The 20,746-nt window shown below is 47.1% G+C and overlaps 1 protein-coding gene across 1 annotated transcript in view; it reads right to left on the reverse strand.

The window, feature by feature from the left end:
* LOC115464829 (activating signal cointegrator 1 complex subunit 3-like) overlaps positions 1-20,746 on the reverse strand; it is a 417,679-nt gene that overhangs the window by 339,098 nt on the left and 57,835 nt on the right. The window lies entirely within an intron of this gene.

Consider the following 20,746-nt stretch of genomic DNA (forward strand, 5'->3'; position numbering starts at 1 on the left):
AGCGCAGCATCCTGTTTCCAACAGTGGCCAATCCAGATCACAAATACCTGGCAAGATCCCGAAAAGGTTCAATACATTTTATGCTGCTTATCCCAGAAATAAGCAGTGGATTTTCCCCAAGTCAATTTAATAATGGTCTATAGACTTTTCCTTTAAGAAGTCGTCCAGACCCTTTTTAAACTCCTCTAAGCTAACCGCCTTTACCACATTCTCTGGCAAAGAATTCCAGAGTTTAATTACATGTTGAGTGAAGAAACATTTTCTCCGATTCGTATTAAATTTACTACTTTGTAGCTACATCGCATGCCCCCTAGTCCTAGTATTTTTGGAAAGAGTAAACAAACAATTCACGTCTACCCTGTTCCACTCCACTCATTATTTTATAGACCTCTATCATATCTCCCCTCAGCCATCTCTTCTCCAAGCTGAAGAGCCCTAGACGCTTCAGCCTTTCTTCCTAAGGAAGTCATCCCATCCCCTTTATCATTTTTGAACAGTACAAGGTACTGTAAGAGATACTTTCTGGGTGTGAGGCCTGGGGAAAAAAGTGTTTGCAGGCAAATAAACTGCTTTAACGGTAAAGCAATGTTGTAATGTTTACAAGAGCTCCCCAATCGTTTTCTCTCTCCAATAGGCAGAGGAGGCTCCAGAAAGCATTCATACAATTGTAAGATGGACCATCTTATAAAATTGTATGAAGGCTTTCTGGAACCCTCTCTCTATGCCTATCAGAGAGATAAAACAATTGGGGATCTCTTGACATATGTCTGTATTATGATGTTGATCAGTCATTTATGGAGTAGATGTCAATGGTACCATACCACAATTGAGGGTCCAGATTGGATAGATCCACAAACTAAACAAAAAAATTTGGTTGCAAGCTAACACTACCTGTAATTCCACTAATATTTTACATAAGTATTGCCACACTGGGACAGACCAAAGGTCCATCAAGCCCAGCATCCTGTTTCCAACAGTGGCCAATCCAGGTCACAAATACCTGGCAAGATCCCGAAAAGGTTTAATACATTTTATGCTGCTTATCCCAGAAATAAGCGGTGGATTTTCTACAAGTCAATTTAATAATGGTCTATAGACTTTTCCTTTAGGAAGCCATCCAGGCCTTTTTTAAACCCCACTAAGCTAACCACCTTTACCACATTCTCTGGCAACGAATTACAGAGTTTAATTATACGATTCGTATTAAATTTACTACTTTGTAGCTACATCGAATGCCCCCTAGTACTAGTATTTTTGGAAAGAGTAAACAAACGATTCACATCTACTCATTCCACTCCACTCATTATTTTATAGACCTGTATCATACCTCCCCTCAGCCATCTTTTCTCCAAGCTGAGGAGAGATATCTATATATTAACCATCTCTCTGACCTTTTCTTCAAGCTGAAGAGCCCTAGCCACTTTAGCCTTTCCTCATAGGGAACTCATCCCATCCCCTTTAACATTTTTGTCACCCTTCTCTGGAATTAGAAAAGGTGCAGAGAAGGGCGACAAAAATGATACAGGGGATGGGACGACTTCCCTATGAGGAAAGGCTAAAGTGGCTAGGGCTCTTCAGCTTGAAGAAAAGCCGGCTGAGGGGAGATATGATAGAGGTCTATAAAATAATGAGTTGAATGGGTAGATGTGAAGCGTCTGTTCACGCTATCCAAAAATACTAGGACTAGGGGGTATGCGATGAAGCTACAATGTAGTAAATTTAAAACGAATCGGAGAAAATGTTTCTTCACTCAATGTGTAATTAAACTCTGGAATTCGTTGCAAGAGAATGTGGTAAAGGCGGTTAGCTTAGCGGAGTTTTAAAAAGGTTTGGACGCTTCCTAAAGGAAAAGTCCATAGACTGTTATTAAATGGACTTGGGGAAAACCCACTATTTCTGGAATAAGCAGTATAAAATGTTTTGTACTTTTTTGGGATCTTGCCAGGTATTTGTGACCTGGATTGGCCACTGTTGGAAACAGGATGCTGGGCTTGATGGACCTTTGATCTTTCCCAGTATGGCAATACTTATGTACTTTCAAAAGGAAGCCTGACTGCAGGACCTGCCCTTGCCACCTCCCTGAGACAGAATGGCGGGCAAGCTGAAACCACCATGACCATCTAGTGTGCCCCTTACAAGTGGAGAAAAGCCGAGAACCTTTCTGTCGTAGCTCAGGGACCAGAAGAGGCTGTGACTCCACCATATACTTCACCAGTTTCTCCAGATCCTCTCCAAAGATCAAATACCACCTAAAGGGCAGCTGACTCAACAGCTTTTTGTAAGATGCATCTGCCACCCAGTGGTGAAGCCACAACCATCAGTGTATGACCACCGAAGCGGCCACTGAGTGGGAACTAAAAGGACCTGATCATATAGAACATCCGTCAAAAAGGCTGTTCCCAACTCCAAGCGAGCCACCTCCAGGGACTCTGGGAGATACTACAACCATCGCAGCATGGCCTTTGCCACATAACCACCACAACTGGCAGCCTAAATACTGGACATCCACACAGAAAAGGCCAGGCAGAGCTGCTGCTCCACCTTCTTGCAATGGAGCTCCTTCAGAGCACAGTAGTCGCCTTGGTGACCACAGCATCCATCTTAAGAAAATACCAATACCTTTCAAACTTGTCCGGAGTGAAGGTAAATAGGTGATCCAGAGTCCTGGCACATCTAAGGGGACCATCTGGACTTTTCCCGCTCTGCTATCATCATGTAGGTAAGAGCTTTTTGCAAAGGAAAATACTTATGGGGTCCAGTGAGCCCGCAGTAAATCCCCCTCAAGAGGGTCCGCAGCCGAAGTTCGCAGCATAGAAAGGGCCTAAGTTGTCAATAAAGCAAGACAGCTTCTCTCGCCAAAAGAGATGGATCACATAGGCCGTTCTTCCTCAGCTTCCCGAGACAGGAGAGCCTCAGATTCAAAGTCCTCTGTAGACAGAGTCCGAGAAGACCATGGAGTCCCCCCTCACCTCCTCAGAGGGAATTGGTGCCTCAGGCACCCTTCCCTCGGTCCTATGCCACTTAGAACCCAAACCGGGGCCCCACCAGAGGCCTGACTACAACTGTTGTCAGACCAACTGTGCCAAACTCTGGAGCCAAAAAAGCTCCAAGGGCTATTGGAAGCCCCCCCCCCCCAAATTAATCAAGGGAAGTAGGGGAGGTAGCCCCCCCCCCCCAATGGAAGGGACATGTTCCCATTGCTGGGAAGCAGAAAGAGATGAAATCCCCAAGAGAGACAAAATGACCGACAGTCCCTATGTCTTGGGGGAGGGGTCCAATAAACTCTGGAGGCCCCCCCAGAATTCCACCCCCCCTCCCCCCCGGGGCCATTTCCAAAGTCGAAAACCAGAAATTCCCACCAAAGCCATCAGGAACTCAAGCCCCAAGGCCAAAGCAGATGTGGAATCAGGCATCCCCCAATCCTTATTTCTGATATCAGAAATGGCCCATCATGCCATGGGTAGTAAAAGCTGGTGACTGTATTCACTCACTGGCTCCCACAGGCATACATAAGCCTGACCACGTTGCCAGCATGCACAAGCCTGAACCCTGCAGCTCCTGCAGTCCCCCTGCTTGGCTCCCAGATGTGCTCTTTTTTTTCTTTTTCTTTTTTTAAAGCTAGCTTTATTCCCCTGACAAACGGGAGGAAAAAAAGGGATCTAGCACTGCAGGGCACCCCAGGTAACTCCAGATGGAGTAAAAGGAGGGGTGGGGGGAGGGGAATGTAGAGCCACAACCCCTCCCTAGGCAAGGGTCCCATGGAGCTTGAGCTCAAAGTCATGCCAAGTTATCACCTGCAGGCGATTTGGAGCTACAGAGACAAAAATCAGCTTTCCATTGGGGTAAGGACCATAGGTTTAATGTCAAAGTGCAGACTTAGCATGCGTGATGGGATCTAGGCCTGGGACCTGCTGCACCAGCCTGAGCAACCTACCATCAAGGTAGAGAAAATACTGGATGAAGATCTATGTACCAGTGAGGTCACTGGAAGAAATCAGTATCATCTGCTAGAAGGACGGCAATACAACTCAATTGTTCAGACTGGTATGGTATGGCTGATAAGGAAATTACATTTATGTAAGCAGCTGGCATAATTTCCCTAAGTACCTACATAAGTATATAAGTAATGCCACACTGGGAAAAGACCAAGGGTCCATCGAGCCCAGCATCCTGTCCACGACAGCGGCCAATCCAGGCCAAGGGCACCTGGCAAGCTTCTCAAACGTACAAACATTCTATCCATGTTATTCCTGTTATTGTGGATTTTTCCCAAGTCCATTTAGTAGTGGTCTATGGACTTGTCCTTTAGGAAACCGTCTAACCCTTTTTAAAACTCTGCTAAGCTAACCGCCTTCACCACGTTCTCCGGCAACGAATTCCAGAGTTTAACTATGCCTTGGGTGAAGAAAAAGTTTCTCCGATTTGTTTTAAATTTGCTACATTGTAGTTTCATCGCATGTCCCCTAGTCCTAGTATTTTTGGAAAGCGTGAACAGACGCTACACATCCACCTGTTCCACTCCACTCATCATTTTATATACCTCTATCATGTCTCCCCTCAGCCGTCTCTTCTCCAAGCTGAAAAGCTCTAGCCTCCTTAGTCTTTCTTCATAGGGAAGTCGTCTCATCCCTGCTATCATTTTAGTCGCCCTGTACTGAAATGTTCCATTTACGGCCTTTTCCCTATTACTCTGAACTCTGATTCTTTTTTTGTTTCCTCTTTCTTCAACAGCAATCAGCAGCCAAAAAAGAATCACCCAAGCTATTTTTATTATTAATGATGATTAATGACATACCATCAAACTCAACTTCAGATAATGCATTCAAGCAACATTGTAAGTTTAGCCTCTCCAGAATATCCATTTTCCTTTCTGCTACAGCGTCAAAGCTGTGCCTGGCCTTACTGAGATTATCTTCACTTTTATTTTTATCTGTTTAAAGCAAATTTACAGTCAACTTATCCACACTATTTCTCAGTGGGTAGCAACATCAGACAACAGCAAAACGCATGATATAAAGACAACCAATGAAGCAAACAGACTAAAAACAATGATACATAAGACAAAAAAAAAATATCACCATCAGATTTAAATTCAAGATAGACGTTCAGGGAAACAGGAAGAATTTTTCATACATAGTAACATAGTAACATAGTAGATGACGGCAGAAAAAGACCTGCACGGTCCATCCAGTCTGCCCAACAAGATAACTTATATTTGCTGCTTTTTGTGTATACCCTACTTTGATTTGTACCTGTGCTCTTCAGGGCACAGACCGTATAAGTCTGCCCAGCACTATCCCCGCCTCCTAACCACCTGCCCCTCCTCCCAACCACCGGCTCTGGCACAGACCGTATAAGTCTGCCCAGCACTATCCTAACCTCCCAACCATCAGCCCTGCCTCCCAACCACCGGCTCTGGCTCAGACCGTACAAGTCTGTCCAGCACTATCCCCGCCTCCCAACCACCAGCCCCGCCTCCCGATCTTGACTAAGCTCCTGAGGATCCATTCCTTCGGCACAGGATTCCTTTATGCTTATCCCACGCATGTTTGAATTCCGTTACCGTTTTCATTTCCACCACCTCCCGCGGGAGGGCATTCCAAGCATCCACTACTCTCTCCGTGAAAAAATACTTCCTGACATTTTTCCTGAGTCTGCCCCCCTTCAATCTCATTTCATGACCTCTCGTTCTACCACCTTCCCATCTCCCATACCTTTACAAAACTTAAAAATCATTTTTCTAGCATCTCCATACTGTCTTGGAATTACAAGGAGTGCATAGATCAGTACATCACCTTTTCCAAGTCCATTGCTGTTTATGTTGCATTCTTTCTGCAAATGACTATGATTCACATGTGGAGTCTTGGTAGATAACACTGCTTGATCCGTTTACTTAGATTAATAACTGTAGGAACTGCTAATTAAGAATCTTTCTAAACATGAATATTGCCTCAGAAGCGGAATTAAAAAAAAGGTACTTGATGACGCTTGTCTGCTCCAAATGCCAAAGGAATTATTCTTTTGCCACCACTATTACTTTAACATTAAAGAGAACCAGCAAAGCAAAAGTACACATTTTCTAAGCTTTGATAAAAATGCTTTTTAACAAGTAAGGCAGACAATATTGTAAGAACACAATAATTGTTTTGCTTTTTTTTTTTTTTTAAGAAAAGCTACGAGAACGGTATGGGATTTGCGTTACAAGACGTATGAGGAGAGACTTGCGGACCTGAACATGTACACTCTGGAGGAAAGGAGAAACAGGGGTGATATGATACAGACGTTCAAATATTTGAAAAGTATTAATCCGCAAACAAACCTTTTCTGGAGATGCGATGGCGGTAGAACGAGAGGACATGAAATGAGATTGAAGGGAGGCAGACTCAAGAAAAATGTCAGGAAGTATTTTTTCACGGAGAGAGTAGTGGATGCTTGGAACGCCCTCCCGCGGGAGGTGGTGGAAATGAAAACGGTAACGGAATTCAAACATGCGTGGGATAAGCATAAAGGAATCCTGCTCAGAAGGAATGGATCCTAAGGAGCTTAGACGAGTTTGGGTGGCAAAGCCGGTGGCGGGAGACGGAGATAGTGCTGGGCAGACTTATACGGTCTGTGCCAGAACCGGTGGTGAGAGGCGGGGCTGGTGGTTGGGAGGCGGGGATAGTGCTGGGCAGACTTATACGGTCTGTGCCCGGAAAAGGACAGGTACAAATCAAGGTAAGGTATACACAAAAAGTAGCACATGTGAGTTTATCTTGTTGGGCAGACTGAATGGACCGCGCAGGTCTTTTTCTGCCGTCATCTACTATGTTACCTCTGCAGTTTTGCTCCTGCTCCTTCAGCTCTCCAACTCAATCAAAAACCAGGCTCTACTGAACTATGGCACATGGAGCTTTCATTCACAATTAGGTGAATTTTTCCCCCATTTTCTAGTTTCCTCCCACTTCACTAAGCCCAGTCACTACAGCAGCCTGAGGCATTCAACATGGCTCTATTCTGGAGTCCAATAACATGAAAACCAAATCTCACTGCTAAACGGTGGCTGAGATGCCTTGTACCCAGGGCCTGAACGTGCTGCCTCAGCCGTATCCTTAGCCCTGGCAGACACGAGGAGCTCAAGAATTGAACCTAGGTCCTTTGAATGGCAGTGTGAAGTACTTGCTACTAAATAACTGGACTGGCCTGTGAGAAACATTATATACAGATTCAGATTTTTGGAATGCAAACCCACCCAAAACAGCTTATAAATTAAAAGCCATATAAATTCGAGTTTGTCCTTCTGACCAGGAGCTGACTGGGAGATGATGCAGAAGTTCTGGTGGCAGCTGGGAAGCTCGGAAACATTTGGGACCTTCTTGCTTTCGTGTGTGCAATGCACACAACCTGAACATGGAGGAAGTGGTTGTGTTTCCTAATACAGTATTAAATATCATGGTACTCCCACCTGGACAGTAGTATCTCGATATCACTGATGTATCAAATATATCTAAATATACAAATATATAATATAAATTAGAGAAAAAGTCTCAGAAGCCCTGCCAGTCCACTTCCGCGGGCTATAAGGCAAGAGCTCAGCGTACCATCATTCTTATTGCACTTTCATCCCTCGGATACTTCCAAGAATATTAAGAATATTCGAGGGATGAAAGTGAATGCCAGTTTGCAATAAGAATTTGTTGGAAAACACCCCTGACGCAGCAATCGCGAAACGGGGGCTCCCTGTCGGGTAATCAGAGAGAGGGGCCGTGAGAAGATGGACACTTTGGCGATTATATTAAGCTAAGTGCTTTGGGGGCGGCCCTCCCTCTGTTTCTTTTTTGAGATAATTGCATTCATTTTTGAAGATATTAATTCTGTTAAGAAACAATTGAGAGACATTGAATCTAAGTAATACAGTACATAGGCAGAACAGATGGTGGACACACTAAGTAGATAGAAGAATATGCATTTAGGATAGATAACGCCTGTATGTGGAGTTTTTGAAGTCACATGATCGCACACCGAGCTCTTGCCTTATAGCCTGCGGAAGTGGACTGGCAGGGCGGTGATTCTGAGACTTTTTCTCCATACATTATATTATATATCTGTATATTTAGATATATTTGATACATCAGTGATAACGAGATACTACTGTCCAGGTGGGAGTGCCACGATATGTTACACAGGAAGTGTGAGCCTGTGTGGGGATCTTCATAAAGGTAAAATTATGTATAATCATACCTGATAATTTTCTTTCCATTAATCATAGCTGATCAATCCATAGACTGGTGGGTTGTGTCCATCTACCAGCAGGTGGAGATAGAGAGCAAACTTTTGCCTCCCTATATGTGGTCATGTGCTGCCGGAAACTCCTCAGTATGTCGATATCAAAGCTCCATCCGCAGGACTCAGCACTTAGAGAATTACACCCACGAAGGGACACTCTGCCCAGCTCACCACCGCCGAAACGGGGGAGGGGAATTAACCCAGCTCATCCCCACACAAGTGGGGGAGGGGAATCCGTCCAGCTCATCCCCGCGGAGCGGGGGAGGGACACCACACCCGCCGATGCGGGGGGATCTGGCTTATCCTGCAACCGCAACCGCGGGAGGAGCTGACTGACCCTAACACCGCCGAAGCGGGAGGGGTACAAAACTGCCCTACAGCCGCACGAAGCGGGAGGGAGTGCCGGCAGAATTTTAAGTCTCAATCCAGCCCCGTAAAACGGAGGGGAGAGGAATGCAGCAGCTCACTGTAACACAAACTCGTCTTAACTCTTGAAGAATCCAAGTGAAAAAACTTGAACACGAAGTCTAAACTTGAACCTGAAATGCAACCAGAATAAAAACAATACAGATATCTGGGAGGGGCTATGGATTGATCAGCTATGATTAATGGAAAGAAAATTATCAGGTATGATTATACATAATTTTACCTTCCATATCATCAAGCTGATCAATCCATAGACTGGTGGGATGTACCGAAGCAGTACTCACCCAGGGCGGGACATAGAAATCCCTGACCGCAACACTGAAGCTCCAAACCGGGCCTCCGCCCGAGCAGCCACAGTCAAGCGGTAATGCTTGGAGAATGTATGGGCCGAAGCCCAAGTTGCCGCCTTGCATATCTCTTCCAAGGAGACGGAACCGGCCTCTGCCATCGAGGCCGCCTGAGCTCTTGTAGAGTGAGCCTTCAGCTGGATAGGCGGCACCTTCCCCGCGGCCACATAAGCCGCTGCAATGGCTTCCTTGACCCATCTTGCCACTGTAGGCTTAGCAGCCTGCAGACCCCTACGAGGACCTGTATACAGGACAAACAGATGATCCGATTTCCGGAAATCATTGGTCACTTCCAAGTATCTGATGATGACTCGTCTCACATCCAGATATTTAAGAGCAGAGTACTCCTCTGGGTAGTCCTCCCTACGAAAGGAAGGGAGACATAGCTGCTGATTCACATGGAAGCGAGAAACAATCTTGGGCAGGAAGGAAGGCACTGTGCGAATAGTCACTCCTGCCTCAGTGAACTGTAGAAAAGGCTGTCGACATGAGAGCGCCTGGAGCTCGGAAACTCTTCTGGCTGAAGTGATAGCCACCAAAAAGACTGCTTTCAACGTCAGGTCTTTCAGAGATGCCCTTGACAAGGGTTCAAACGGCGGCTTCTGCAATGCTCTTAGCACCAGGTTGAGATTCCACGCAGGCACCACTGAGTGCAGAGGAGGGCGCAGGTGATTAACCCCCTTGAGAAAGCGCACCACATCTGGCTGCGAAGCCAGGGAAGCACCCTTCAGGCGGCCCCTGAAGCAAGCCAGAGCCGCTACCTGGACCTTAAGGGAACTGAGCGACAGGCCTTTGTCCAGACCTTCTTGCAGGAACGCCAACACTGAAGAAATTGGAGCAGTGAAAGGAGAAAGAGAGCCTGCTTCACACCACGCTGCAAAGATACGCCAAACCCTGGCGTAAGCAGTAGAAGTAGAGCGTTTCCTCGCTCTCAGCATAGTGGCGATGACCTTGTCTGAGAAGCCCTTCTTCCTCAGACGCTGCCGCTCAATAGCCAGGCCGTAAGACCAAAGGGGGAGGGATCCTCCATCACCACGGGACCCTGATGTAACAGGCCCTGCTCCACTGGCAGCCGCAGAGGATCGTCGACTGAGAGCCTGATCAAGTCCGCATACCAGGGACGCCTGGGCCAATCCGGACCCACCAGGATTATCCTGCCGGGATGCTTTGCCACCCGGTCTAGTACCCTGCCCAACATGGGCCAGGGCGGGAACACATAGAGAAGCTCTTGTGTCGGCCATTGTTGGAGAAGAGCATCTACTCCCAGGGATCGAGGGTCCCGTCCTCTGCTGAAGAAGCGCGGCACTTGGCAATTGGCCGATGACGCCATCAGATCTAGGCTCGGCTGGCCCCAGCGCTTCGTGATGTCCATGAACGCCTGAGCAGATAGCTGCCACTCTCCGGGCTCCAAGGTATGGCGACTGAGAAAGTCCGCCTTGACATTCATGACTCCTGCAATGTGGGCCGCTGACAGCTGTTCCAGGTTCGCTTCCGCCCACTGGCATAGACTCATAGCTTCCTTGGCTAGAGGGGCGCTCTTGGTACCTCCCTGGCGGTTGACATAGGCCACAGCCGTGGCATTGTCCGACAGGACCCGTACCGGCTTCAACACCAGTACCGGGATGAACTCCAAAAGCGCCAACCGAATGGCTCTGAGTTCCAGGAGGTTGATAGACCACTTTGCCTCTGCAGGAGACCAGAGCCCCTGCGCTGTCCTTCCCAAGCAGTGGGCTCCCCAGCCCGATAACGAGGCGTCCGTCGTGACGACAATCCACTCTGGGGACACCAGAGGCATTCCCGCAGACAACTTGTCTGTCTGCATCCACCAGCTCAGCGCCTTGCGCACTGCTGGATCCAAGGGAAGACGCACCGCATAATCCTCCGACATCGGAGTCCAGCGCTGCAGCAGAGAGTGTTGTAGTGGTCTCATATGAGCCCTGGCCCAGGGCACTACTTCCATCGTGGCCGTCATAGAGCCCAACAGCTGCACATAGTCCCAAGCCCGAAGAGGAGAGGCTACTAGGAACTGGTCCACCTGAGCCTGAAGCTTGACAATCCGATTGTCTGGCAGGAACACTCTGCCCACTTGGGTGTCGAATCGAACTCCCAGATACTCCAGGGACTGAGTCGGGCGCAGCTGGCTCTTCTCCCAGTTGATGATCCATCCCAGGGAGCTCAAAAGAGCAACTACCCGGTCCACAGCTTTGCCGCACTCTGCATAAGAGGGGGCTCGGATCAACCAGTCGTCCAGATAAGGATGGACTTGTACTCCTTCCTTTCGCAGGAAGGCCGCTATGACCACCATTACCTTGGAAAAGGTCCGCGGAGCAGTAGCCAACCCGAACGGGAGGGCTCTGAACTGGAAGTGTCGGCCCAGGACTGCAAAACGCAGAAAGCGTTGATGAGGAGGCCAGATGGGAATATGCAGGTACGCTTCCTTGATGTCCAAGGATGCCAGGTACTCCCCTGCCTTCACTGCCGCTATAACAGAGCGGAGAGTCTCCATGCGAAAGTGCCGCACTTTCAAGGCCCGATTGACCCCTTTGAGGTCGAGGATAGGCCGGACAGAACCTCTTTTCTTTGGTACCACAAAGTAAATGGAGTAACGCCCCTTGCCAAGCTGACTTTCTGGCACCGGAACGACCGCACCCAGGCGGATCAGATTGTCCAAAGTCTGCTGCACTGCCACAGCTTTGACCGGAGACTTGCAGGGAGAGAGTACAAACCCGTCTCTTAAGGGTCGGCAGAACTCTAGCTTGTAGCCGTCTCTGATGACTTCCAGCACCCAAGCGTCTGAAGTTATTGTGGTCCACTCGCCCAGAAACGAGGACAGCCGTCCTCCAATCTGCACTGGGGCGTGGACCAATACCCCGTCATTGGGTACGAGACCCTGGGGGAGGACCGGGGGGAGCACCTCCGGGACGGCGGTCTCTGCGAAAGGAATGCTGCTTGGGGGAGAAATTCCTCTTAAAGGAAGAGGGGGCAGAAGCACCCGACCTGCCCGGGCGGTACTGACGGGCTTCCTGAAACCGTCCTCTGGAGGTACCGGGACGAGCACTAGCCCGAGCCCTGACCTCCGGTAACTTCTTGCCCTTAGACGTGCCGAGATCAGTCACGATTTTGTCCAGCTCGACCCCAAAGAGCAGCTTGCCTTTAAAAGGCAATCTAGCCAGGCGGGATTTTGAGGCGTGGTCAGCAGACCAATGTTTCAGCCAAAGCCACCGCCGCGCAGAGACAGTCTGAGCCATGCCTTTAGCTGAGGCTCTCAAGACATCATACAGCAAGTCTGCCAAATAGGCTAAGCCCGATTCCAGGGCTGGCCAATCATCCCTCAAGGAATGATCCGAGGGGGAAGCCCGCTGCACCATAGTCAGGCACGCCCTGGCCACATAGGAGCCGCAAACTGAGGCCTGCAAACTTAAAGCAGCCGCCTCAAAGGACGACCTTAAGGCCGCCTCCAATCTCCTGTCTTGGGCGTCCTTTAGGGCCGTGCCACCTTCCACCGGCAATGCCGTTTTCTTAGTCACCGCAGTGATTAAAGAATCCACGGTAGGCCACAGATAGGCCTCACGTTCACTCACAGCCAAAGGATAGAGGCGGGACATAGCCCTAGCCACTTTAAGGCTCGCTTCTGGGACATCCCATTGAGCCGAAATTAAGGTGTGCATGGCATCATGCACGTGGAAGGTTCTAGGCGGGCGCTTCGTCCCCAGCATAATGGCAGAGCCAACAGGGGCTGAGGGAAAGACGTCCTCCGGAGAGGATATCTTCAAAGTGTCCATGGCCTGTAACAACAGGTTGGGCAAATCCTCCGGGCGAAAAAGCCGCGCTGCAGAGGGGTCATCCGCTCCATCCGAGCGGGGATCCGTCTCCTCCAAGGAATCCGCAAAGGACCGTTGGGAGACCTCAGACACGCTGCCCTCATCTACATCGGAGGAGACAAATTCCTCCAAGGCCTGGGAATCAACCCGAGGGCGTTTACCTCTGGGAACCTCGACCTCTTTACCAGAGGAGGGAGCGGGGGCAGCGTTGTGCATGAGGAAGGCCCGATGCAGCAGCAAAACAAACTCGGGGGAGAAACCCCCCAGACTGTGCACTTCCGCAGCCTGGGCAACAGCCCTAGGCGCGCTCTCAACCGGCGCTCGCAACAGCGGGGGAGAGACATGCTGCGCATCCAAAATGGCGTCCGGCGCGAAACTCCGCGAAGGAGCCGCGCGGGAAGAACGGCTCTTAACTTTAGCCGCTTCTGTGCCGTCGCCCAAATTAAGGGCGTTCATGGCATTAATGTCTCCAACCTCAAGGGCGGCCCAAGAAGAAGCCGTCCGAGCCGCGTGGCCGGCCAAGATGGCGGAGGCGAGGAGCGGGGGATGGGCGTTTATGGCGGGAAAAACCGCCACGCCGGAGGAAGGACCGGGACATGCATCGGTCGCGAAACTGTCACCCACCAAGGGCGAATCCGGCTTGAAGACCCCCGCATCCCCTCTAGAAGCGCTCGAGCGACCCGGGGAGCGACCCTTTGCGCCCTCGCCCTCCGACGCCATGTGCCACGAGGAGAAGAATCGGGGAACCCTCGCCCGCTATAAAAAGGTAAAATTACCTGCTGTCCGCTCCGAGTCGTAACGACCTGGTGTCTCAGTGAGTAGCTGCAATAGACGCTTAAATAAACGTCGAAATAAACGCCTTTAAGGCCGTTCAAAATTTTTTTTTTTTTTTTTTTTTAACGGAGCCAGCGGGAGGGGGGAGAAAAGGAGGGACCTGGCACCACCAGGTTTGCACTTGCTCAAAAGAGCCCTCAACCCCAGGCACTCAACAAAACCTAAAAATTAGGCTTGGAGGCCTAGCCAGAGCTGCTGCTGTGTGTGACCACCACCTGCTGAGATAGAGAACATACTGAGGAGTTTCCGGCAGCACATGACCACATATAGGGAGGCAAAAGTTTGCTCTCTATCTCCACCTGCTGGTAGATGGACACAACCCACCAGTCTATGGATTGATCAGCTTGATGATATGGAAATTGTTGATTTATCAGCCAGAGTGTACCAATTTTCTATTGCAGTATGTCATTTTACTTTCTGCCCTAATCATTGGAACCCATCAGCGTCTCTCATCATTTTTTTTCTCTAGATGAGAGACGCTGATACTAGCTTCATTCAATTCTCCCGATTTGGGTCCACACTCGGTGATACACGTCTTCTGGGAGAAAATTGGAAAGTCGATCGAACAGACGCTTTAATACAAACATTTGCATCATCTTTGAAAGACGAAAATAAAGATTGCTGGATTACATGATGTAAATATAGGAAGTGAGCTTTCCTACGGTGAAAAGACTCCTGATGCAGGCCTGATAGGCCGAAACACAGCTGTGTCGAGTCTCATTCACCCACCTCCTTATTTTAATTTTTATATTTTTTATTTCATGTTCAATAAACTTGGTCTTATTGTATTTATTTATTTATTTTATTTATTTATTGCATTTGTATCCCACATTTTCCCACCTCTTTGCGGGCTCAGTGTGGCTTACAATAAGATATGAGTAGTAGAAATACATTTGTGACAACTTGAATATGGAATACGTTGTGCAGAGTTGTGTGAGACATTCGATTACCATTAGGATAATGAAACAATGGGACATCAATATAGAAACATTAGGAGGAGACAGTGGGACAATTGATTACAGGATGAGGGATCTGAAGTGGTTGTATGTTGCATTGATGAACAGTGAGTATGGACTCTATGTGTTTTGGTTCTTTCCGTAAGTTTGTTCAAACAGGTGCGTCTTCAGTAGTTTACATTAGAAGCGTCGTCTTCTTGAATTTTTTGAGACGTCTTCGCTGTTTTGTCATCTGATTTTTGCGAAGACTGGTTTCTTCTGTTTTTTTGCATCTCTCCTAGGCAGAACAGAATTCTCTCAAAGATCCCAGTACTCCTCCTCTTATGACACTGGAACACTCCTAAATACAGAGTAGTCCACTTCCTGTATTAAAGAAATATTTTCTCTCTCTTTCATTAAGGCAAAGAGGCCTTATTACAGTTTATCTCTCTCTTCAGTCCTCTATCATATACCAAACACCCAGGCCCTCTCATATAACTCTCCTTCCTATATCTTATTGCCAAACCTTACAATTAGCTACCAAATCTAGATGTTATTACAGGACCAGATTTTGGACATCAGCACTCATGGGGACACTCAGTAAGAGCTTGAGGGGCCCAGACTAGACAGCTGAAAGGTTTCTCCAAGGTGACTGTCTAGGTTCTCCCCTTTTTGTATATGTATTTCTATAGATAGAACAAAATATATACAGTATATTAAAAAAAACAAAAAGGAAAACAAAACAACAAAAAAAACCCCAAATATCAATCCTCACATCAGTCCACAAATTAAGACGAGAGCAATAACACTATTCCAAATAGATTCATCCCACCATGCAGAGGCAGTGTTAGGTAACAGAACCTAATAAGAGTGACTACGTGGTTCTGTGTACAAAGGAAGAGCGGGACTTGGGGGTGATTGTGTCTGATGACCTTAAACCTTCCAAACAGGTAGAAAAAACGACGGTCAAAGCCAGAAGGATGCTTGGGTGCATAAAGAGAGGGATGACCAGCAGGAAAAAAGAGGTGATAGTGCCCTTGTTTAAGTCTTTGGTGAGGCCCCATTTAGAGTACTGTATGCAGTTCTGGAGACTGCACCTACAAAAAGATATAAATAGGATGGAGTCGGTCCGGAGGGTGGCTATAAAACTGGGAAGCGGTCTTGAACACAAAACATACAGGGACAGGCTTATGAACCTCAACATGCATACGCTAGAAGAGAGGAGGGAGAGAGACGATATGATATAGACGTTTAAATATCTCAAGGGCATTAATGTACAGGAAGTGAGCCTTTTTCAACTGAAGGAAAACTATGGAACAAGGGGGCACATGATGAAGTTAAGAGGGAACAGGCTTCGGAGGAATCTAAGAAACCATTATTTCACGGAAAAGGTGGTGGAAGCGTGGAATGGCCTCCCAGTGGAGGTCGTGGAGTCGAGGACTGTGTCAGAATTTAATAAAAGCGTGAGATAAGCATGTGGGATCTCTTAGGAAAAGGAAGAGTTAAGGGTTACAGAGGATGGGCTGATTGGATGGGCCATTTGGCCCTTATCTGCCATCATGTTTCTATGATTATACAGTCTACATCAAACACATGGACATTCTAAAGCGTAGGAAGGGCCAAGGAGTAACCACCACTGGTAATTGTAATAACCTTCATAGTCTTTTATTTACTGCCTTGTCTACCTACGTGGGAAGTGGGAATAGAAGTTGCATAGCATTTAGGCCCAGATGCACTAAACGTTTTTCATCGTTAAATGAGCCCTTAAGGAAGAATTTCCGATCCTTTCCATGCACTAAAGCCTATTTTTCGACGGTAGTAGCAGCTAACGAAAACGGAATGGAGATGAGCAATTAGTGTGAAAACCCCATTGAAACGACATGCACTAACCTTTTCCGATTGCCTTTACGCAGGAAAAAGGCAGGAAAACTAACGAGAGGTCTGGACCTCTCGTTAGGACAGCTCTGTGCCAGGAAAAAGTGTTAAGTGAAAAAATAAACAAACTTTGAGCCAATCCCAGCGCATTAGCAGAGCTAAAAGCGCTGTGATTGGTCCAAAGGACCTCAGAAAACACATAAAAAAATAAAAATAAAAAAAGGATCGGGAGGGGGCAAGGGCGCTCATCAGGAGCGTCCTGTACGGACGGCCTTGCCCCCCCCCCACTTTCCGCCGCTCCCCCCACCCCGAAAAAGCAAACTTCTAGAAGCCCCTGCCCCCCTCCCTTCCTCACTACTCTGTCACCTCAGCTCCGCCTCCCGACATCCTCCGTCCGTGCCCCGCCCCCTTTTGGGGTCGTCGCCGCCATTCCCCTCCTCCATCGGGCCCCCCTTCCTCTTACCGGGCCCGTGCAGCGCCTCTCTCCTCTGTCCGAAGGCGCTGCACGGGCAAGAAGAAAGCTGAATCAGCTGATGCCTGCCTTCGCCTAGCTTCGATAGAGCGTCTTTCTCCTCCTGGGCCCGCCCCTGTCTGACGTCAGTAACCTACGTAGGTTACTGACGTCAGACAGGGGCGGGCGCAGCAGGAGAAAGACGCGCCATCGCGAAGGCAGGCATCAGCTGATTCAGCTTTCTTCTTGCCCGTGCAGCGCCTTCGGACAGAGGAGAGAGGCGCTGCACGGGCCCGGTAAGAGGAAGGGGGGCCCGATGGAGGAGGGGAATGGCGGCGACGACCCCAAAAGGGGGCGGGGCACGGACGGAGGATGTCGGGAGGCGGAGCTGAGGTGACAGAGTAGTGAGGAAGGGAGGGGGGGGCAGGGGCTTCTAGAAGTTTGCTTTTTCGGGGTGGGGGGAGCGGCGGAAAGTGTGGGGGGGGGGGCAAGGCCGTCCGTACAGGACGCTCCTGATGAGCGCCCTTGCCCCCTCCCGATCCTTTTTTTATTTTATTTTGATTTGGGAGCCATGTGCTTGCGATTTGACTGTGTTTTGAACGTTTCTGGCATGCGCAGAGCAGCCAGCATAACGCTTGGCTGCTTTGCGCATGCTTTACGAGCCGATTACCGACGGGGATTGGTGCATCGTTCTTTCCAATACCGCACCAAACTTTTTGGGGCTGTGTTTTTGGAGCATGCTTCGTTATTTTAAATTCGGTAAAGGTTTTAACGTTTCTGATTTTTTTACGTTTGCTTGATGCATCTACCCCTTAGTTCAGAAAGGTGTTATGTGAACTGGGTCCTAAAAATCTATTTGTCAGGCTGCATCTTGACCATCCAGTTAAGCCAAAATAAACCTCAGCTGCAGTACACTCAGCCATAACAAAAGATGTCTCCTCCTTTTTTGTGTAATCTTTAATGTTTACAAGAGGCTTGATATTATTATTATTATTAATTACATTTGTACCCCGCGCTTTTCCACACATAGCAGGTTCAATGCAGCTTACATAGTAAATAGAATTACAAAGTCTTGAAGGAGAATGTTACAAGTTGTAGTAAACATAGTAGTAGTGGGGTTTTGAGGATATGTAAATTGAACACGGAGAGATAAACAAAGATAGGATGAGCAAAAGGAGAAAAGATTGGGAGGGGTAAGGAGTAGGAAGGATGGAGAGGAAGAGATTGAGGAATGAGCATAAGGAGATTGTGAAACACGGTCAAAGGTATAATAATCGTCGGGACAGGAATCATGTGGGTGGGCTTAAAAAGTTAAGTTGGTCATTAGGGTGAGCTTTCTTGAAGAGATGGGTCTTCAACATTTTTTTCTGAATGGTAGATGGTCGTTGACTGTTCGGATGGATCTTGGCAGAGCATTCCAAAGCTGGCTGCCCAAAAATACGGCCTTTCTTAATTAAAAAAAAAAAGCAGTGTACAATTCTAACATGCACAAAACGGGAAAGGAACTACAATATCAAAGGAAAGGATAGAGGAGAGAAAGAGAGAAAAAAAATAAAGCACCACTCTGCCACCAAACTGGACCACAGACTAATATAAATGCGTTTTTAAAACGGAACAAAACTTTACATCAGAAAAAATATGAACCTTCCATTTAAGAGGTTGGGTCCCCCTGTTACAGAAAAATAACGTAAGGACCCAGTCGCTATCAGATTTCAAGACAAATGACAAATACCAAAATCAAAGTAGCCAGTCTAAATCCACTTCATCTATTTCTACTATCTGGATTAACTCCAAAACATCCTCCCAAGTCTAATCCAAAACTCTTTTTTTTTTTTTACATAAGATGATAAATAACAGGCCCAAGAAATAGCAGAACATGAGGACAGGACTCTTCAGATCTATTCCATACCTCCAACGTATAAAGAAAAAAAAAAGTCCCGATATTCAACCCACTCAGCTGACAACCATTGGGCTGACCCAAGTCCAAATATTCAGTGACAGGTCATGTCCTTTACCTCTAATGTCTCCTAACATAGCAACATAGTTGATGACGGCAGAAAAAGACCTGCACGGTCCATCCAGTCTGCCCAAGAAATGTGCCACTTTTTTGTGTATACCTTACCTTGATTTGTACTTGTCTTTTTCAGGGCACAGACCGTACAAGTCTACCCGGCACTATCCCCGCCTCCCAACCACCAGCCCCGCCTCCCGATCTTGACTAAGCTCCTGAGGATCCATTCCTTCGGCACAGGATTCCTTTACGCTTATCCCACGCATGTTTGAATTCTGTTACCGTTTTCATTTCCACCACCTCCCGCGGGAGGGCATTCCAAGTATCCACCACTCTCTCAGTGAAAAAATACTTCCTGACATTTTTCTTGAGTCTGCCCCCCTTCAATCTCATTTCATGTCCTCTCGTTCTACCACCTTCGTATCTCCGGAAAAGGTTCGTTTGCGGATTAATACCTTTCAAATATTTGAACGTCTGTATCATATCACCCCTGTTTCTCCTTTCCTCTTTTTTGAGGAAACCTATGGACCATCCCTACTCTAGTGGACTCTGAAGTTTAATTACAGAACATTCAGCCTCTGGAAGAAGTCTTACTGCATGGGTCGTATATTAGGTAGCTTCTTTCTCCAAAACTGTACACTAAATTTGACAGATCTTCAAGTTAACCGACCTTGTTTTATTTTGTATATCCTAGGGAAAATTTGATTTAAATCAAATCAATTTAAATCACTAGTCAGGAAGATTCTGCACCGATATTAAAGTGAAACCCTGAAATGAATCTCTGCTGGTTTTAACTGCATTAAAAATGATAGCTCCATAAAGTAACAACTATATATGCAGGGGAATTAAATTAGTAACTTCAGAAGCCTACTCAAAAGCTATGGCCAGGGAAGACAGGAAGCCTTTAAGAAAAAAAATGATATAATACTAACTTGGCATTCCTGCAAGTTCAGAAAGGCTTTTCCTTCAGTGACATCTGTATTTTATTTTTTTAATTTGGGTGATTAGGCCTTGCATGGTCTTCATTTTGCATGTTTTACCCATAGGTACTGAAGCAGAGATGGTCTCTTTTGCAGCCTTTTTCTTTCCTTGTACACTCAGAATCAGAAATTTCTTTCCCAGTTCTGCATGAGTATAATATGATGCTCAGTTAATTTTCTTTCTGTTCTGCTTCCCTCTCCCTTGCATTTGTATCTAGACTCTTCCTTGCACTCCATTCCCTCCAAGATTAACCACCACTCTCTTTGCATTTTTCGAGAGAGGTAAAGTTTGGAATGCGTCCATGCCTGTGGACCACCTTAGAAGGCTGATCAGGTCCATTATCTCACCTCTGTATACTGCTGCTGTTGCTTTTTTTTTTTTTCTTTTCAATCTTTATTCATTAATTTTTTACTTAATATAATTTTTATTGATTTCATATACTTACAGAGATATCGACACTGTATAGTGTAATATAGCCAATAATTACAAAGTAAACAAGAAAAAAAAAAAAAAAGAGTATTTCTTCAAATAACTGTACATCTCTTGGCTTCTTTAGTCCTCTACATTAAGAAGGGGGGGGGGGGAGGTAGGAATCTGTGAAGTTAACACCACTTTACATACATATTTAAGCAATATATATGGTTCCGTATATCCCATTACAAACTTTATCTCTGCAGTTCTCTACCATCTAGGAAGGTCTGGAGTTGATCAGGTGTATAATATATGTATTTTGCCTGATTTAATCTAATAACACATTTGCAGGGATATGCCAGGAGGAAAGAACCCCCTAATTCCAGAAC

The sequence above is a fragment of the Microcaecilia unicolor genome, chromosome 3 (assembly GCF_901765095.1).
Source record: "Microcaecilia unicolor chromosome 3, aMicUni1.1, whole genome shotgun sequence".
NCBI classification, from domain to species: domain Eukaryota; kingdom Metazoa; phylum Chordata; class Amphibia; order Gymnophiona; family Siphonopidae; genus Microcaecilia; species Microcaecilia unicolor.